A 19,232-nucleotide genomic window follows, 5' to 3' on the forward strand; every position below is an offset into this window, starting at 1 on the left:
CCTGGACGTCGGCGAGGGGATGGGCACCCATGCCTCTGGCTTTGAAGTCGCCTGGGAGTCAGTGGAGCGGGGTGGGGGGAGGGTCCTGTCACTGCGGGCACCACCTTGGGCACCTCTCCGTGCTCAGCGGGGTCTGGCAAAGGCCTGAGGTCACCTGGCCAGTGAGTGACAGACTTAGAACTCACGCCAGGACCCCCGACTCCCCAGACACACTCTCTTCCCGCTACCCCTGGCTGACCAGCCGCCGTCCTGCTCAGGCAAACCGACTACCTATGGGCTTGGGGAGGGCTCCAGATCCCTCCTACCCTTTGAGACAGCGATGCTGAGAAGTGTTATTTTTATTCGTCCCCAAGCCTTGCCAGATTACATTGTCAAGGCCAGCACTTTGGAGATATTCCCTTGGTTTCGCAATTCACGCAGTGACTAACACATGTTACATTTTGAAAACCTCTCTTGGTAAAAATTTAAGCTGACTTGTAAATACATAAAAGTCTCGATGTTAATGGGGTGCATGATTTCTCGGTGGCTGTTTTGTAATCCCAAGATTCCAAAGGGATGTGGAATTCTATAAAAATGGAGAACGAGAACCCTCCCAGAGCCGCCCTTTGGAACCATCACTACGGGCAGCGGAACAGCCCTTACATCTGTCCGTCGTTACAGAAGTTACAAAATCACTTCCCGTTTCCTGCCCCTGGCAGGGCAGGACACTTCCGGGGGGTGGTCCGAGCAGGGAGAGCAGAGAAGCCCGGAGCGGAGGATCGGGGTCCCTCCACGGGGCAGGAGCGCACGCAGGTAAGTAGGGTGCGGGGCACCGCTTAGCTGAGCTGCCGAGATGTCAAGTCTCGCCGAGCAGGACTCCATCCCGGCCTCACGCCCCCCTGCAGCCTGGGCCACCCACACCCACGCTGTGCCCGTCACACCCACAGCCCCTGCTCCCACGTCCCGGCTCCCTCACTCTGCACCCAGCTCAGCTGATTGCACCAGACCGGTCCCCACCCGGGACAGTCCGCGCCTAGGCTGGACGGGCGGCTCTCTGTCCGAGCATCCGAACTAGGACGTGAAACGGCGGTGGGGCAGTTGGCACTGGGACAACGTGATCTTCCTGCCCGTGCCGGGACCGTGGGGCACGCTGGCTTTGGCGTGGGAAGGTGACGGGGAGAGGAGGAAGAGAGGAGAAAAGTCGAGAATGGTGAGGGAGAGGCCGCCCGCCGTGACAGGCTCCGTAAGGAGTGGGCCCAGGGCTGCCCCGGTGATGACGGGCTCAGCTCGGTGCCCAGAGCGTGGGCAGTGCCTCCCAGCCCCACCAGCACCTCCGTCGCACCCCCAATTTATTGCCCTAGAGGATAACGCTTATCAGCATACAGTTAACCCCGCTTCTCGTTTCGTTCCCCCGTTCCATGTCGGTCTCCGCGCTGGACTGTAGACTCCGTGCCTTAAGTGGCCTGTCTGGCTGGCTCCCCGCCATATCAGCAGAGCCCAGCCCAGTGTCTGGGCATAGCGGGCACTTCATGATCACTTGTTGAATTCACGCACCTCTGAGAGAACCGGGGAGCCGGCCTCCTCCACCGCACCCCCATGGGTCGGTTTCACCCCTTCGAGAAGTCCAACCAGACACAAGAGCGGCTTCGCTCCTTCTGTGACCTCAGACAGGCAATATGGGGGTGGGGGAGGCGACTCCCTAATCAGCAGAACGCTCACCTGGGCGGTGCAAGGGCCAGGAAGCGGCCGCGAAAGTCGAGACACGTTTATGATGCAATAAACTCCAGGATGAACACTGGTCTTCTTCCAAGTTCGGGGCCATTCTGTCTGGGTTCCCCCCGGGGCCCTCCCCACGTCCCACCCCACTCCCCCAAGCTGCCTGCCAAGCCCGGGGATTCGGGCCATCAAGACACCGTGTCCTTGAAGCTGTGGACCGCCCCCCCAGCCCAGGCCCTCACGGCCAGCATTCCGGTGACCTGGGCGTTTGCAACCCCATAAGCTAAAAAGCATGTCCAGCCAAAGATAAAACGTCGAGAGGGTGCTTTCTGAAGAAACGTTCGAAGCCGTGGAAGAACTCGGTTCGGGAGGTGCCAAACAGGCTTCTTTTCTGCGCTACCTAAGTGGGCTGGATGCAGTCCCAGCTCTCGAGACACACACGTGGGCGGGAAAAGGGGTAGGGGACAGACCCTGAGACGGTCACCGTGCGGTGCGATTGGGACACGTCACAAAAATGGCAGTGTGCCCCAGGCCCAGGACGGAAAGACCGGCTGTAAATGGGGGATCATCGAGGGGTCCCCAAAGGAAGGAAATTTCCGTTGTCTCTTGTCCTTTTAACTCGGCATCTCTAGAATACCTGTTATATTAGAGCCGGCTGGGTCCTTAATGGAATTACTCAGCCTTCGGTAATAACGAGCCTGTCTAGGTCATGTGGGGAAGCGCTTTTAAGTTATTCTTTTTTATTATGGCAACGACTCACAACGCTTGAAAAGACATTTTCCTTAATTCAATTACCAAGTGAGCTAAATGCATTTGCTGGAGATAATTAAGAATCTTTATAAATATAAAACAATTATCCCATCAAAATACAGTGCTCGGTGTTATTATTCAAGCTGGCTTTTCCATCAAGCGCCCTCCTTTCAAAGCCCAAAGCGCTGCAGGCCTGCCTTTGCTAATCTTCCCAGGGGAAGCTGCCGGTGCCCAGGCCGCGTCGTCCTTCGAGCCTTTCACCACGACGCGGGCGTTGGCCCCCCGTCTACGTCACCCCCTGGACCACGAACTGGACCGCGGCCGAAGCCCCGCCCGGCAGAGCAGGTTATCGAAAAGCGATACGGACCAGACAAGACAACCATGCAGAGTTCGTTGCCCAGCTCGGATGCTGGAACGGAGAGAGAACGTCGGTGGGAAAACCAGGGAAATCCAAATCCAGTCTGCAGTCAAGTTAACGATGGACCGATGTCGGCTGGTTGGTAATGGCATCGTGCTGCAGTAACACACAGTGTTAGCCACAGGGAAACTGGCCGGGGGGTGCACGGGAACTCCGTACTATCTCTGCAACTTCTCCATAAATCTGAAATTGTTCTACGATGGACAGTTTATTCAAAAAAACCAAGACCGCGGTGGGACCGACTGCATAAGCGGAAGGGCGGATCACTACTGCTCGGTACTTCCCATCTTTAGAAGCCTGTCTTGGGCGCCCCCCCACCCCCAACTACAGGCAGGAACAGCAGTTACGTCATGCGTGGGGGCTGGGAAAAGGGGAGCGCCCTTCAATGGAGTTGTGTTTGATGTCAGGAGCCCCAGACGCACCAGTCACACGCCCCTCCTAGACCTCCCGAGGACCTGGGCGGGCTCTGGGGGAGCCAGGCCGAGTTAAAATCCCTCCGAGCTGCGTTGTGACTTTCGTGGCCGCACCATAATAATATCCATATTTAAAATTTTCTTTGGGGCGCCTGGGTGACTCAGCGTCCGACTTCAGCTCAGGTCACGATCTCATGGTCCGTGAGTTCGGGCCCCACGTCGGGCTCTGTGCTGACAGCTCGGAACCTGGAGCCTGCTCCTTTGGATTCTGTGTCTCCCTTTTTCTCTGCCCCTCCCCCACTCACGTTCTGCCTCTCTGTCTCTGTCTCTCTCAAAAATAAATAAACATTAAAAAAAATAATAAATAAAAACAATATAAAATTTTTTTCTTTTATAAACCTTCAAATACTTCGCCATGTTTCAGCTTTAAGCAAAATCCAATAGATGGGCACGAGCCCCTAAGAGAATGGTGTTGGGACAGACATTGTCGCGCCGTGCCCGCCGCACCTAATGGAGAAGCAGGGTCCCCAGGCCACACTTCCCAGCTAAGTGACCTGGAACAACTCACTTAACCAGAGCACCTTCGATCCCTCGTGTGGGCACCGCGGGTAATAAGGGCTGCTGTGCGGGCTTTGATGAGGACGGCCTGAGTTCATCGGTGTGACAGCGCTAACGCGAGCCCGGCCCCCAGCGGGAGATCGATAAGGAAAAGCCGGCTTCTGTGAAACATCCTAGCCGTCTGAGCAAGACAACAGTATTTCCATCTTCTAAACGTTCCCAAGAGAGCCTCGGCAGGAGTCTGCCAACATGACCTCTTGATTACCCTCCGCAAGTGCTCTCGTTACTTGAAAGGCATCCGGCCCCCACCACCTCGCCCTGAGCGCTCTGCACCCCCTGGCCCCCCACTTACCACCCGAGGCGTGCATGCACACTGGGTGTCCCCGGACGGCCGCCTCCCGGCCCTTTCTGGATCTCATTCTCCTAGCCGGGGGCTCAGGTTCCCTCACCGCACTAAACACAAGGGAGGGTGTTTACGAACGGGATCTGACCCAAGTCCAGGCTCAACCCAGAATTTCCCTGTTTGCTTTTGCTTCTCCTGGGTGCACTGGCGGGACGGCCCGGGGACTCGAGCCATCGCGATGACAGTCTCGGTGTGGGCGTCAGGGCTGACCTCCCAGTCCTCCGGGCCGCTTCTGCTGAGGGCTCAGACAGGCTTGTCATGTTAGGTAACTGCCAGGGCTGAGCCTGCAGGAGAGACTCCGTCCCTGGCGCTCCTGCGAGTGTTTTCCCGGTTTGTTTAGCTTGGGAAGTTAGGCAAGAGCAGGTAGAAAAACTCTGGGTCAAACACGAGCCGTTGCAAGAAACTGACTCACGCTTTACCAACAGCATTATTCATCCTCTTTCCTCTAGCGGGATATTCACGTATTCATTTATTCGGCAAATATTTATGGAGCGGCCAACATGTGTCTCTGGGTCCACTCACACCCCAACCTCACATCCTTACAGACCCGGTCAAAGGTTGCCCCCTCCGGGAAGCCCGCGCCGGGACTCTTTGCCAGACACCATCCCTCTCCGTCCCAAGGAAGGTCAGCGGAAGGAGCTGGCCATGGGGTCAGACGGGCTGGCTGAGAAGCAAGGCTCCAGGACCCCCCCATGTGTGTCCGTGGGCAGGTTACTGAAGCTTTCTGCCTCTTTCCTCATCTATAACGTAATATGAATACTTACCTCCTACAATGAATGCCTGGGGATGCTACATAAAAGGCAGTAAACGTCGTTTGCAAAATGCACCTTAGCTTGTGGAAAGAAGAAGAGTCGGGCGCCTGGGTGGCTCAGTCCGTGAAGCCCCCAACTTCAGCTCAGGTCGTGATCTCACCGTTCGTGAGTTCGAGCCCCGCGTCGGGCTCTGCGTTGACAGCTCAGAGCTAGTTCCCCCCCTCCCCGATTCAGTGTTCCTCCCTTCAGACACAGATGAACGGGTTCCCTGCCCCTTCTTAATTAGCCTGTCCTTGTGACTGGTTCTGGCCAAAAGGTGCTGAGAAAGAGAGATGTGAGCCGCTTCTAGACTAAAGCAATCAACAGCCCATGCCAGACTCTCCAGGGCCGTCTCTCCTCCTAGTCCCTCGGTGCCCATGGATGCCGTGTACCCAGATAGCAGAGCTGTGTTGAGATTGAGGAAACCTGGATCATTGAGTTACTCTGTGGCAGACAGTTGCCTGGAGAGTTGCTCAGATTCCCCGAAAACTTTGTAAGAGCTTCAAGAACAAGAAATAAGTCTCTGTTAGGTTGAACCAGTAAGAGGGACTATTTGTTACTGAAGCAGAACATAGGCTACCCCGACTGATACACCTGGCAAAAAGAGATAGCAAGCAGGGTAACAAGGTAACTTGTTCATCACTATTGGGGCCTAGGCGGAGAAAACTAATCTCTTCTGAGAATTCATATCCACAGTCCTTACTTCACAAGAGTTGGGGGGGGGGGGGGATTTACAACATCTTTGTGATCCAGAAAATCCCAAACTGTAAAATCAACTTAAAGATATTTCTGATAAGGTCCAGTTAGTGGAAACAAACTCAAATCCCCCTCAACCTGACCTCATAGGATTCCCACAAATACAGACCCACTGAACAGGAAATCACAATCCCAAGTTAGAACCCCCAAATTCAACAAATAAATGCAATTACTGAGTAGGAAACTTAAACTTTTTCTTAGTGTTTCAAGAACTGAAATCATGAAACCGAACAATGGGCAGTTCGCAAAGTACTTTCAAAAAAGACCAAATAAACTTGAAAAAGAACCAAAACAACTGGCTATGAAAATCTTATTAATAATATTAAGCCCTCAGGGCGCCTGGGTGGCTTAGTCAGTTAAGTGTCTGATTTCGGCTCAGATCACGATCTCACGGTTCGTGGGTTCGGGCCCCACGTCAGGCTCTGTGCTGACAGCTCGGAGCCTGGAGCCTGCTTCTGATTCTGTGTCTCCATCTCTTTCTACCCTTCCCCCACTTGTGCTCTGTCTCTCCCTGTCTCTCAAAGCTAAATAAATGTTTTTAAAAAAAGTACTAAAGAAAAGAGCATGCAGAAAGAAGATCTCAGGTATGTGTGTGGTGGGAGAGGTTGGGGCAGAGTGTAGTAGCTACTAAAATGTGAGGGAAGGTCTCACTGAGAAGGTGAAAGCTGGGCAAAGACTTGAAGTAAGGGAGGGAGTGAGCGGAACAGAGTATGGAGGGAGAGCAAGCCAGGCAGGGCGAACAACTAGCAGATTAGTCATTTGCGTATCTTCTTCCGTGGAGTAGCTGCTCAAAGCTTTTTCTGATGAGGCACTGTTTGTCTTATCCTAGAGTTGCAAAAATGTTCTTATTTATTCTGATAAAGTCCTTCATCATGTGGGCGTATTGCAAACCTGTGCTCGCAGGCTGTGGTTCATCTGTTCATTTTCTTAACAGGTCCCTTGAAATACAGATGCTGTTCATTTTGATGACCACCATTTGGCCAAGTTTTACTTTTATGTTTTTGGTTGTGTGGGTCTTATTAAGAAACCTTCGCCTACCCCAAGGTCACAAATATTTTTTCTAGTTTTTCTAGACGTGTTCTATTTTTGGGCCTTTATGTTTAGGACTGTGATCCCTTTCACGTTAATTTTTGTGTATGATGTGAGGTAGGGGTTGAGGTTTATATTTTTTATATATGGATATCCCACTGTTGCACCAATGTTTGTGGTAAAGATTTTGCTTTTCCCAATGATTTACCTTGGCCCTTCTTTAAAAAATCAATTGGTCATATATACATGGATCCATTTCTGGGTTCTCTATTCTATTCCATTGATCTAGATATCTATCCTTAGGTCAATGTCATACTATTGCTTTAAAATAGGTCTTAAAATTCAATAGTCTAAATCCTCCCACTTTGTTCTTTTTAGAAAATTGCTTTGGCTATTCTAGGTCTTTGGCACTTCCATTTAAATTTTAGGATCACCTTGTCAATTTCTACAAAAAAGACAGGCTGTAATTGTAATTGGGATTATGTTGAATCAATAGCTCATTGAAGACAGGACTGAGGGACACCTGGGCGGCTCAGTCAGTTGAGTGTCAGACTCTTGATTTCAGCTCAGGTCATGATCCCAGGGTCATGGGATCAAGCCCTGCTTTGGGCTCTGTGCTGAGCATGAAGCCTACTTAGGATTCTCTCTCTTTCCCCCACCTCTGCCCCTCTCCCCTGCTCTCTCTCGCTCCAATTAAAAAAAAAAAAAAAAGACAGAATTGAAATCTAATAATATTGAGTCTTTGGATGCATGGACATGGAATATCTCTTTATTTCTTTGTGCCACGTTTAATCTCTCCCAGGACTGCTTTATAAATTTTGGCATACAGTCTTGTATATATTTTGTGAAGTAAATCCCTAGGCATTTCATACATTTCATGCTATTGTAAATGGTATTATTTTTAAGCTTTTTAATTTTGAGATAATTTTAAAATAGCAGAAGAGTTGCTAAAAGAGTACAGTGAGTGGCCATATAACCTTCACTCACCTTCCCTTAATGTTAATACCTAAATCATGGTACGATTTTGAAAACTGAGACATTAACATTGGTATGATACTCTTTACTAAACTACAGACTTTGTTTAGATTTTACCAATTTTTCCACTAGTGTTCTTTTGGACTCCAAGATCCCACATCATATTTAGTTGACACCTCTCCTTAGTCTCCTACAATCTGTGACAGTTGTTCAGTATTCCTGTCTTTCATCACTTGACACTTTTGAAGAGTAATGGTTAGGTGTTTTGTAGACTGCCCCTCAAGCTAGCTTTGTCTGATGTTTCCCCATGATTGTCTGAGGTTAAGCATTATCAAGAAGAACATCACTGGGGTGATATGCATCATAGTGGGTAGTTCATAATCACTTGGAGATTCCTGCATGGTATTCTACTATTTTTTCTTTTCATTAGTAAGTTTGGGGTGGGAGACACTTTGAGACTAAGCAAACACTCTGTTTCTTCTTAAACTTTTGCCCGCTAATTTTAACATCCACGGTGCATCTTGCCTCCATCACTTCTGTGGAATTATAATGGTGATTCTTCTGTTACCCTCGTTCCTTTGACAGTTAGCTGGAATTCTCTAAGTTGTTGCTCCCTTTCTCCCATTTATGCGGTTATCCCATTATTAATTTTATCAGCATGGACTAACAGACATTTACTTTATTCTTTGAATTATACTTCAGAATTGCCATTGTTTATTCCACTGCTTAAATTGTTCTAGCTTTGGCCATTGGAAGCTCTCTCAGATTGGCTCCAATAGCTTTTCAACATTCCCCCATCCCTTTGCTTTTTACATGATTATATAATGTCATCACATGATGCCATTCGTATGATTGGCATTTGATTATATGATTCATTTGTAGTAAAGTACTTTTTAATTTTGATTACCCAATGTTCTTTGCTAGTTTGTAGTATATATATCGTCTGTATACTATATATATTCATATATATATATGCTACATATAAATACGCAATTGACTTTTGTATATTAAAAATAGGTTTCTTTTATTTTTTGAGAGAGAGAGAGAGAGAGAGCACATGCTCAAGTGGGGCAGAGGGAAGCAAAGAGAGAATCCCAAGCAGTTCCCACTCCCAGCACAGAGCTTGATCCCACAACCCTGAGATCACGACCTGGGCTGAAACCAAGAGTGGGGCACTTGATCAACTGAGCCACCCAGGTGCCCCTAAAATGGGTTTCTTGTAGGCAACATATAGTTGGGCCTTGTTTTTGTATCCAGTGTCACAATCTCTGCCTTTTACTGGAGTATTTAGACCTTTATGGTTTAGACGTTTACCTCATACAATTATCAGCATCGCTGGGTTTAATTCTAGCATATTTGTGTCTGTTTTCTATTTGTCCCATCGGTTCCTTTTTCCCTTTCTTCTTCCTTCTTTGGGATTAATTTTCATTCTGTCTTCCCCACTAATATCTAATAAACTATATGTCTTTGTTCTAATTTTTAGGATTTGCTCCAGGATTCAAAATATGCATATTTAACTTCTCAGAGTCTGGTTCCAAATGTTACACAAGGTCACGTGTGACACAAGTATCCTGAAGCAACATGCTTCATTCCAACTCTCCTGCCCATTGTGCTATGGTTGCCATAGATTATACTTTTCTCTCTCTTTTTTTTTTTAATGTTTATTTATCTTTGAGAGAGAGAGAGACAGAGCATGAGCGGGGAAGGGAAGAGAGAGGGAGACAGAATCCAAAGCAGGCTCCAGGCTCCCAGCTGTCAGCACAGAGCCCGACACGGGGCTCGAACCCACAAACCTGGAGATCATGACCTGAGCCGAAGTTGGATGTTTAACCGACTGAGCCACCCAGGAGCCCCACTTCTGCTTCTCAATATGCAAAATGTTACCTTGTTGATATTTGGTATCAAGTAGGCAATTGTCTCTTAAGGAAATTAAAAGTTGAGAACTATTTTAATACGTTTTTTAAATACGTATAGCAGAATAATGTGAAAGATTTCATGGACAATAGCAAATTATGCCCCATATATGTTTTCATATGTTTATGTTTAATACACAAAATGGGTAGAAGGATCCACACCAAACATTATTTCCTTTGGGGAACAGGTCAGAACGGTTTATTTTGGGGGCGCCTGGGTGGCGCAGTCGGTTAAGCGTCCGACTTCAGCCAGGTCACGATCTCGCGGTCCGGGAGTTCGAGCCCCGCGTCGGGCTCTGGGCTGATGGCTCGGAGCCTGGAGCCTGTTTCCGATTCTGTGTCTCCCTCTCTCTCTCTGCCCCTCCCCTGTTCATGCTCTGTCTCTCTCTGTCCCAAAAATAAATAAACGTTGAAAAAAAAAATTTTTTTTTAAATAATAAAAAAAAAAGAACGGTTTATTTTTATTAAGGTTCTATTTGTATTTGGATGGAATGAGAATATATGACACCTATAATGTCAATATACTTAATCAAGTTTTTATTTTATTTTTAATAACATTTATGAGCCACCAGAATGCCACAAACATAACTGCAAACAATTACTCTTAAAGTGGGCTTTTGTTTGTTAAAAAAAAATTTTTTTTTTACATTCACCTATGTATGTTCCAATTCCATTTCCAATACTCTTCACCACTTTTTGTAAATCCAGCTTTCCACCTGACATCATTTTCCTTCTTCTTGAAGAACTTTCTTTCACATTTCTTGTAGTGTCGTTCTGTTGGTGTCTTAAAAACGATATTGCCGGGGCGCCTGGGTGGCGCAGTCGGTTAGGCGTCCGACTTCAGCCAGGTCACGATCTCGCGGTCCATGGGTTCGAGCCCCGCGTCGGGCTCTGGGCTGATGGCTCAGAGCCTGGAGCCTGTTTCCGATTCTGTGTCTCCCTCTCTCTCTGCCCCTCCCCCGTTCATGCTCTGTCTCTCTCTGTCCCAAAAATAAATAAACGTTGAAAAAAAAAATTTTTTTAAATAAAAAAATAAAAAAAAAAAAAAAACGATATTGCCTTCATTTTTGAAAGATATTTTTGCAGAGTAATAGAAGTCTAGATTAACGGCTTCTTTCACTATTTTAAAGACGTCACCCCGTTGACTCCTGGCTTGCACTGTTTCCAAAAAGAATACCGCTGTCATTTTTGTATTGTCCCCTCTGTATGTCTCATTCTTCTCTGGCTGCTCTTGGGATTTTCTCTCTAGCTCTGTTGTCTGAAAATTCACCGTGATGTGTGTTGGCGTGGCTCTCTTTGTGTTTATCCTACTTGGGACTTATTGAACTTGTCGGATTTGCAGAGTTAGAGTTCCCGTCAAATTTGGACGTGGCATCTCAGCTGGGCCTCCTGGAAAGAGCACTTCTGTCATTGAGTAGAAGAGCCAACCGGTATGTTTTACCGAGCTGGATAACCACGCTGCTCAGAATGCTGTCCAGGAGCCTGAACAGGTGGTTAAGGCTCAGTGTTAATGGTGCTGTGGTTGGGATGGAGTCGGGTGAGACTCTGTGAGGTCCTCTCCATTACTTGGAGAGTTAGGACAGCATTGCCACTGCCTCTGGGCACAGTTGTGGTGATGGCTACGCCACACGGTGGCCCAGATGCAGGAAGCAACACGAATCCTTTGGAAAAGAGGTGCGGTTTGAGCTTGGGGAATGGGCGTCTCAATCAGACCCATCTTCCCTGGATGCTGTGGACACACCACGGCCACACGGGCAGGAGAAAGCTCAGCACGTAGGAGGAAGAGTCTGCATTGTCTCTGGGGTCTCCCTCCCCACGGAAGCTGGATCTGTTGGTGCACACAAGCGCCTCCCTGACAAGCTAGCATTGCCAAGCACTTGGCTTCTCCCGGTCACCTCGGTGTCCATTCCCAACACTACATTTGCTGCTGCCCGTTTCCCTCTCCCAAGCGTTGGCCCAAATGTGGAACTCAACCCTTTGTCTTTCCATAAGAAACCACATATGGACGGCCCGTGTCTGAGCGCAGTCTCTACCGAAGGTTGGAGGGGAGGGGCTCTTCCATCATGGCCATGAGGACACCAGGACTCAGACCTTCCTCGGCCCTTCCCGTCCCCCTTCCTGCCAGACCCCAGCAACCCCACACTCTCTTCCTTGCCTGGAGTTCCCCCGCCTTGAGGGTCACCCTCCCCTCCAAGGGACTTACCCAAGAATTTTCCTCCCCAAAGACACAGAGCTGGAAGGCAGGTGAGCAAAGAGGTACTCCCCCCAGGTGCAGAATTGAAGGAGGCACCAAAAATTCCGTGATGAAGACAAGCCACCTCTCGTGTGATATTTTTAAAGTCGAACGTGACGCAAATACAACCCAACCACCAAACGATAAGCCGCCCGATTCAAAAATGGGCAAAGGACTTGAACAGACAGTGCCGCAAAGAAGTTACAGAAATGACCGAACAGCCCCTGAAAAGATGCTCAGCCTCATTAGTCGTCAGGGAAAGTGCAAAGCAAAGTCAGTGAGATACCACTGCACAACCACTGGGATGGATACAAGAAAACAGTCACTTAAAAATGGAGAATAACAAATGTTGGCGAGGATGTGGAGAAACCGGAAGCCACTCCACCGCCGGTGGGCATGCAAAATGGTGCAAAGCGTGGTTCCTTTAAAAACTAAACATAAAGGGGCGCCTGCGTGGTTGAGCCAGTGAGCGCCTGACTCTTGGTTTCAGCACAGGTCACGATCTCGTGGCTCATGGGATCGAGTCCCGAGGTGGAATTCTCTCTCTCTCCCTCTCTCTCTGGCCCTCCCCTGCTCATGCTCTCTGTCTCTCTCTCTCAAAATAAATAATTTTTTAAAAATAATTAAACAGGGGCGCCTGGGTGGCGCAGTCGGTTAAGCGTCCGACTTCGGCCAGGTCACGATCTCGCGGTCCGGGAGTTCGAGCCCCGCGTCAGGCTCTGGGCTGATGGCTCAGAGCCTGGAGCCTGTTTCCAACTCTGTGTCTCCCTCTCTCTCTGCCCCTCCCCCGTTCATGCTCTGTCTCTCTCTGTCCCAAAAATAAGTAAACGTTGAAAAAAAAATTTAAAAAAAAAACGTTTAAAAAAATAATTAAACATAGAATTGTCCTATAATCCAGGAGTTCCACTTCTGAGGATATACTCAAAATAATTGAGGGGGGAAAAAAAGCAACCTTAAATACCCATATTCACAGCAGCACTATTCACAAGAGACAAAGTGCAAATCAACCCAAGCTTCCCTCAGGCAGATGAATGGATACACGAGATGGAATATTATTCAGTCATAAAAAGGAGGGAGTTCCGACACCTGTTACACATGGATGAGCCTGGAAGACGTTATGCTGAGTGATACGGGCAGTCACAAAAGAACATCGTGTGACTCCATTCACACAAGGTGTCTAGAGTACGCAAATTTGTGAAGACAGAAAGCAGCATGGGGGGGCCAGGGTCCGGGGAGGGGCAAAGGGGAGTTAGTGTTTTGAAAAATGTAAAAGTTCTGGGGATAGATGGTGGCAATGCTTGTACAACACTGCAAATGTACTTGGGGCGCCCGGGTGGCTCAGTCGATTGAGCGTCCGACTTCGGCTCAGGTCATGATCTCGCAGTTCGTGGGTTCGAGCCCCGCGTCGGGCTCTGTGCGGACAGCTCGGAGCCTGGAGCCTGCTTCGGATTCTGTGTCTCCCTCTCTCTCCGCCCCTTTCCTGCTCACTCTGTTTCTCTCTCTCTCTCTCTCTCAAAAATAAATAAACATTAGGGGCACCCGGGTGGCTCAGTCGGTTGAGCGTCCGACTTCGGCTCAGGTCATGATCTCATGGCTCGTGGGTTCGAGCCCCGTGTCAGGCTCTGTGCGGACAGCTCGGAGCCTGGAGCCTGTTTCGGATTCTGTGTCTCCCCCTCTCTCCGCCCCTCCTCCACTTGTGCTCTTTCTCTCGCTCAAACAAAAATAAATAAATAATCATTAAAATTTCTTTAAGGAAATATTAATATATTTTACCACAATTAAAAACAAAGTAACAAATACACCGACGGCCTGCGCTCTGGGTTCCTGGCTCTCCGCGGTAGCCGCGCGGGGCGAGCATCCAGGAGGGGCTTCCTCCTCCTCTGCCCTCTCAGCTCCGTGGACCAAAGTCCCCATTTCATCTGGCCACGGGCCACTGCTTGTAAAACAACAAAGGTAAATATTTTCTACCTTGACTCGGTAGAGTAGAAACAGAAGAGATCCGGTTCGATTTTTAGAGTCACTGTGTTTTGTTCCCCGAATGCGTTTCCTAACCTTTATATTGTCAATGCTCCTTGATCCAGAAGGCACACAGGGGACCACTCCCCAAGCCTCCTCCGTGGCACGCCCTGGTCACCAATCGGCCGGGACTGAGAGCCGCCCGCCTCAGGCCTGCTGTGACAGTGAGCCTCCTGCTCGCCGTCCTCACGATGCAGGCACAGTCTCGGGGCTGAATGTGCCTAAGTCACACAGCTGAGCAACGCTGCACGAGCCCAGAGCGTCCAGGTGACTTTGCCCAAGGACACACGGCTGGCCGGAACTTTGGCTTTGGGCTCTGGCCCCTCCCCCACCACCCCTCCACCCACCAGACATGTCCTTGTGCATCTTTTTTTTTTTTTAATTTTCTTCATGTTTATTCATTTTTGAGAGACAGAGTGTGAGCGGGGGAGGGGTGGAGAGAGAGGGAGACGCCGAATCCGAAGCAGGTTCCAGCTGTCAGCACAGAGCCCGACGTGGGGCTCAAACCCGCGGATCGGGAGATCCTGACCCGAGCCGAAGTCGGACGCCGCATCGGCTGAGCCCCCCGGGGGCCCCCAGTCCTTGTGCCTCTTAACAACAGCCTCGGATCTAGTTCAAGCCCATCTCCCTGCAAGGCTCCCCAGCACCACGACCGCCAATGCACGCAAGCAGGAGGCCGGGTCCTCAGCCGGTGCGGGCCGGCCTGGGCTCTCGGGGCCTGTCTCCTCCTGCACCTGAGGCTGGGGGCCCTCCCGGCGGGGCAGAACCCCCCGATAAGGAGGCTTGCGTGGCCCGAGACGCCCGTGCCGAGCCTGGGGTGGCGCCGGGGGCAGCGCGCATTCCTGAGCCTGGCCTTCGCAGTGTCGGCCCTCCTCTCCCACAAGGCCCCGCGTCTCTGCTTGGTATGCGACAGGGGTCCCTGCCAGGGTCCCGCTGCCTTCCCAGGCCATTCAAGTCAACTCCAGCAAAGGCTTTTTGTTGTTATTACCACCCTCCGCCATTAGCAGGGACGGTTTTTGTCTTCCCAAATGGGAAAGTATCTTTTACTGTTCTCTTTTGACATTGACTATTTGGCCCAAAGCAGGGACCAATTAAACTAATTAATCCCTAGGCACCTTGCCGACCGAGAGACCAGGCTCTTGTTCCAGAGGGAGCAAGCGGGCTCTCATATCGTGTGGCTCCGACCTCTGGGCCGGTCAGCAACCCGGAGACCCCAGGCCTCCAGGGATTCACGTCCTGAGGCTTCCCGCCCCCCCCCAACCCCGACCTGCCCACACAAGGGGCATCAGTCCCCCTGGGGGGCTCTCTCGTGGAGCCAGACTGCAGCTCCCAGGGGGACCGCTTTCCGCTTCCATATGCAATTAGCACTTTCTCTTAGAGGGGGAATGCAGAACCCCAAATTCGGAAAGAGCCCCATCAGCTGAAAGGAGGGGCTCTCAGGGTGGGGCTCGGAGGTCCTTGGGGGCCTCTGGCGGGGGCCGGGGGGGGGGCGCCTGTGCTTCAGGGCCGCCCCGCTCCTGCTGAACCGGTGCCTCGTCAGATGCATTTTCTTCACGGACAACAGCAGAATGTCTTTGGCTCTCTGGCAAGGAGCAGCTGTTCACGCTGTGTATTCAGATACCATTCTGGCAATATTCACAAGGTTGTTTTTTCTCTTCCCCGCAGGCTCTGAAACCATCCATAGGGCAGTTGGACGCGCTGTCTACACATGGCTCTCCCGAGCGGCATCTTCCAAGAGCCCTTTGCCGCTCCGGGCCCCTCCCCCGCCGCCTCCCACCCCTGCGAACGGGCCTGTTTCTGCGAGCACTGAAGACGGGGAAACACGCGATCTTGAATGTGTCTCTTTCACGGTCACACATTTCTTTCGTTGTGCATCTTGGCTGATCCATGATTTAAGATCCCCAGCAACTGTTTCCAGGTCGGTTTTCAACGTGTTTTTGCACCTTTGACCCCCCCCAATCCCTGCCACCCCCCCACCCCACTCCTCCCAGCCCTCACTCACCCCGCCCTGAGAAAAAAGAAAACCAGAGGGCACTGGCCAGGGACGTGAAGCACGTCTCTGAAAGCATTTATTTTTTCAGTAAAAGTTTCATGGTTTTGCCTCTGGTTTCCCCTTGCTGCTTGGAGCCCTAGGCTTGCAGACCCAAGATTTGTTCCGCGGCCTTGCACACACGGGTACATCCTGACAAGCACCGGGTTCCAGAACTTTGCACAACACTGTGACCACAAGCACTCAGGATATGTGAGGCCGTGTCTCCCCGTTGTCTCCCGACACCCGGTCGTTTCCTGGCCCAGAGGCACCACCAGGGGTCCGCACCCTGCCCCGGTTCGGTGTCTCTCCCTCCAGACTAAGTACAGACCCCACACAGGGTGCTCGGGCCCCCAGCCCTCCCAGCCGGCCTCGCCCTACAGCCCCCCACATGCTGGTCTGAGGGGCCGCTGGCCATCTAGCAAACAGCCCACATCCCCCCCGTGGCCCTCGCTCTGCCCATGTCCCCGCCTGCTGCGGTCCCCCCCCCCCCCACCGCCCCCACACGCCTACCCTCGTGCCTGAGTCTCCTATGTTGCGGTAACAAATCACACAAACTTCATGGCTCCAAACAGCACAAATTTATGACTAGACGGTGCTGGAAGTCAGGCGTCCAAAGTGGCCTCGCTGGGCTAGAACCAAGATGTCGAGGAGCCAGCTCCTTCTGGAGGCTCTAGCGGGAGCATCCGTTTCCCGGCCACGGCCAGCTTCTGGAGGCGCCCACATCCCTCGCTCCCAGCGCCATTCTCCGTCTTTGAGTCGCAGCATTACGACCTCCGCTTCCCTCATCATCACATCTCCTTTTCCCTGACTCTGAGCCCCTCCTCACCTACGTCCCTCCTTCCCTTATGAGCACCCTCGAGGTCACGATGGTCCACCCGGGCAATCCGTCCCTGTCTCATCCGAGTCGCCCCAGGGCCTGTACTCAGCCGAGCACAGGACACGCACCTGCTCACAGCTCCCAGGCCGTTGGCTCCCGGGTCCCGCCGGACTTCCCACAGCGACGTATGAAGTCGCAGGACAGAAGTGTCCGCCCCAGGTCACAGGTGGAAAGCTGAGGCGTGTGCAGCAGGGAAGGGGTGCACAGGGACCCTGCCGGGCCTGCGGCCGCTGGTAGTGAACCCGCGGCACACAGCGGGCATCTGGGCCTCGAGGCACACGGCCACAAGTATGCGAGGGCGGGTCGGGAATCCCTCCCGTGGTATGGGTCCACGGCGCAGGCACTTTGGGGTTTGGAACAGAGGGTCTCACTTCTCCCCCAGACTCACCTCTTCCCCATGGGGCTGCCCGAGGGAAGAGCACGGGACGAAGGGGCAAACAGACCCGGGCAACACACGCGTGCGCACACACACATGGGTGGCTGAACATCCCGAGCCTCAGATCCCACCTCACTATGGACTATGAGCGGGTTGAAGTGTGCACGTTCCAAGCCCTGGGCCTCGGAGAAAGGGGCAGAGCATGACTTCTCTGCTTGGCCCTGGCTGGAATGCAGACGGGATGGAGGGAGCTGCCGCAGCCATCTGAGACCGTGAGCTCAGAGTTTCTTGTGGAGGACAGAGCAGCGGGCTCCCGGGCATCTAGGCTTCTGACGTCCCAGTGGCTCCACATCCAGAACTGCCCGTGTTTGGACTGAAGTGGGAAAAAGAAAGAAACGTCCATCATGTTTAAGCCACTCTCTGGGGGCATCTTTGTTCTAGCAGCAAGCATGAACAGCATCCCGACTGATACAGATTCGGGCACACAGAAGGGACGGGCGCTGCTCTTGTAGTTAAATCCCCCCCGGTCTGGCCTCCGTGGTCCAGGACACAGGTGTTGTGAGCTGGAAAGCTGTCGCCAGCCCCCCACCCCCACCCCGCCGTGCTGTGATGTTGCCCTAAAAGTGCTCCCTCAGACGCATAGAAGGCAGACCACATCCCGATGGCCCCTGGAACTCTAGGACTGGTTTGAAAGACTCATAATGTTGGGGTGGAGCGGGGTGGGGGGGGCTCCTGACTCTGGGAACTGATCTGGGAGAGTCACCAGATGGCTTTGGAGACACAGTCTCGGTGGAAGAGAAGAGGTTGGTCCCAGGAGGCATCCCCAGCAGGACAGGGGGGCCGGCCCTGGGGCCGCGATCTGAATGGAGTGCTGTCCCCCTGGCCAAGCCTGTTGATTCCGGGGACAGCAAGGCAGTTGCTCTTGAATGAGCAAGATAAGTCAACCGCAAGATGGGCCTGGAAAGAAGAGACCAACTTCGTGAGAATAAAAAGCCAGGTCTGGACAAGATCTCTAGGTGGGGTTACATGCAACATGGCAGTAACCGGTTGTAAATGGACCAGCAGTTGACTAGTTTTAGAAGGAATTATATTTCCAAATAAACCCCAAGCCTGGCTTTCAAAAGCCTGTTGTTTTTCGTAACCCGCCCCCAAAGAAATTCCTGGACGCCCCAGGAATGTGGACAGAACCAGAAATGAGTTAGGAAGGCTGAGCACATGCCGGGCTTCTTCAGGTGTGGGCTGAGGGCGGACGGTGGGGCAGGTGCCCGCTCTGGGAGGACAGAGCCAGGACGGCGGGGACAGCAGGCGAGGTGGTCCAAGCGAGCAGACAGACGCAGGGGGGCCCAAAGGGCTGGCTGACGCAGGGCCGCGGCGAGGCTGGTCCTGGGCGAGCGGCTGCCCCACGGTCCACCCTCCTCTCCACCAAAGGCAACTCTTTACAGCAGTCCGTCCCTGCACCGCCGTGAACTTGCCCTTTTCATGACGGTCCATGGTTCCCCTTTCGTTGAGGGGTCACAGCAGCCTCGAAGTGCATCACACACGGATCCTGGGTGTGGCTGGACACAGAGCCTGGAAGGGACCTCAGGGCCACGCCCACTGGAAGGGGCCGAGTGCGCTCAGAGCACAGAAGGGAGAGTCTGTGCGGGAATCACGGGCCCCAAAGAGCCGGCCTGTGGCCTAGATCGTTAGCGGTCCCCCAGTCCACCTGCCCTTTCTTTCTGTCCGGGCAGAGCCCTTCAAGTTCAAGCTCCGCATAGGGCAGCCCACCGAAGGGGATGCCCCCTGCCTCCCTCACCGCAGCCCGTGGCCGTGTGACCAATGGGCCGTAAGCAAAACGCGCGTGTGTGGCTTCCTGCGGAAAGGGCCCCACGGCCCGCTCTCGTCTACCGTCTTCCCCTGGCTGCCCGGCGGATCTGCGGCTCCGGGCAGCAGCTTCCTGAGTGGCAAGGTAGAAGGTACGGGAGGACAGCGGGATGGGAATAGGAGCAGCCGGTGCC

The 19,232-nt window shown here is 52.1% G+C and overlaps 1 long non-coding RNA gene across 1 annotated transcript; it reads left to right on the forward strand.

Annotated features, from left to right (window-relative positions):
- Positions 1–57: 57 nt before the first annotated feature.
- On the forward strand, positions 58–18,358 carry LOC122469552. Its single transcript, XR_006293519.1, has 2 exons — positions 58–792; positions 15,616–18,358. It is a non-coding gene; the product is annotated as an uncharacterized LOC122469552 (long non-coding RNA).
- Positions 18,359–19,232: the final 874 nt, after the last annotated feature.

Source organism: Prionailurus bengalensis, chromosome B3 (genome assembly GCF_016509475.1).
Source record: "Prionailurus bengalensis isolate Pbe53 chromosome B3, Fcat_Pben_1.1_paternal_pri, whole genome shotgun sequence".
NCBI lineage: Eukaryota > Metazoa > Chordata > Mammalia > Carnivora > Felidae > Prionailurus > Prionailurus bengalensis.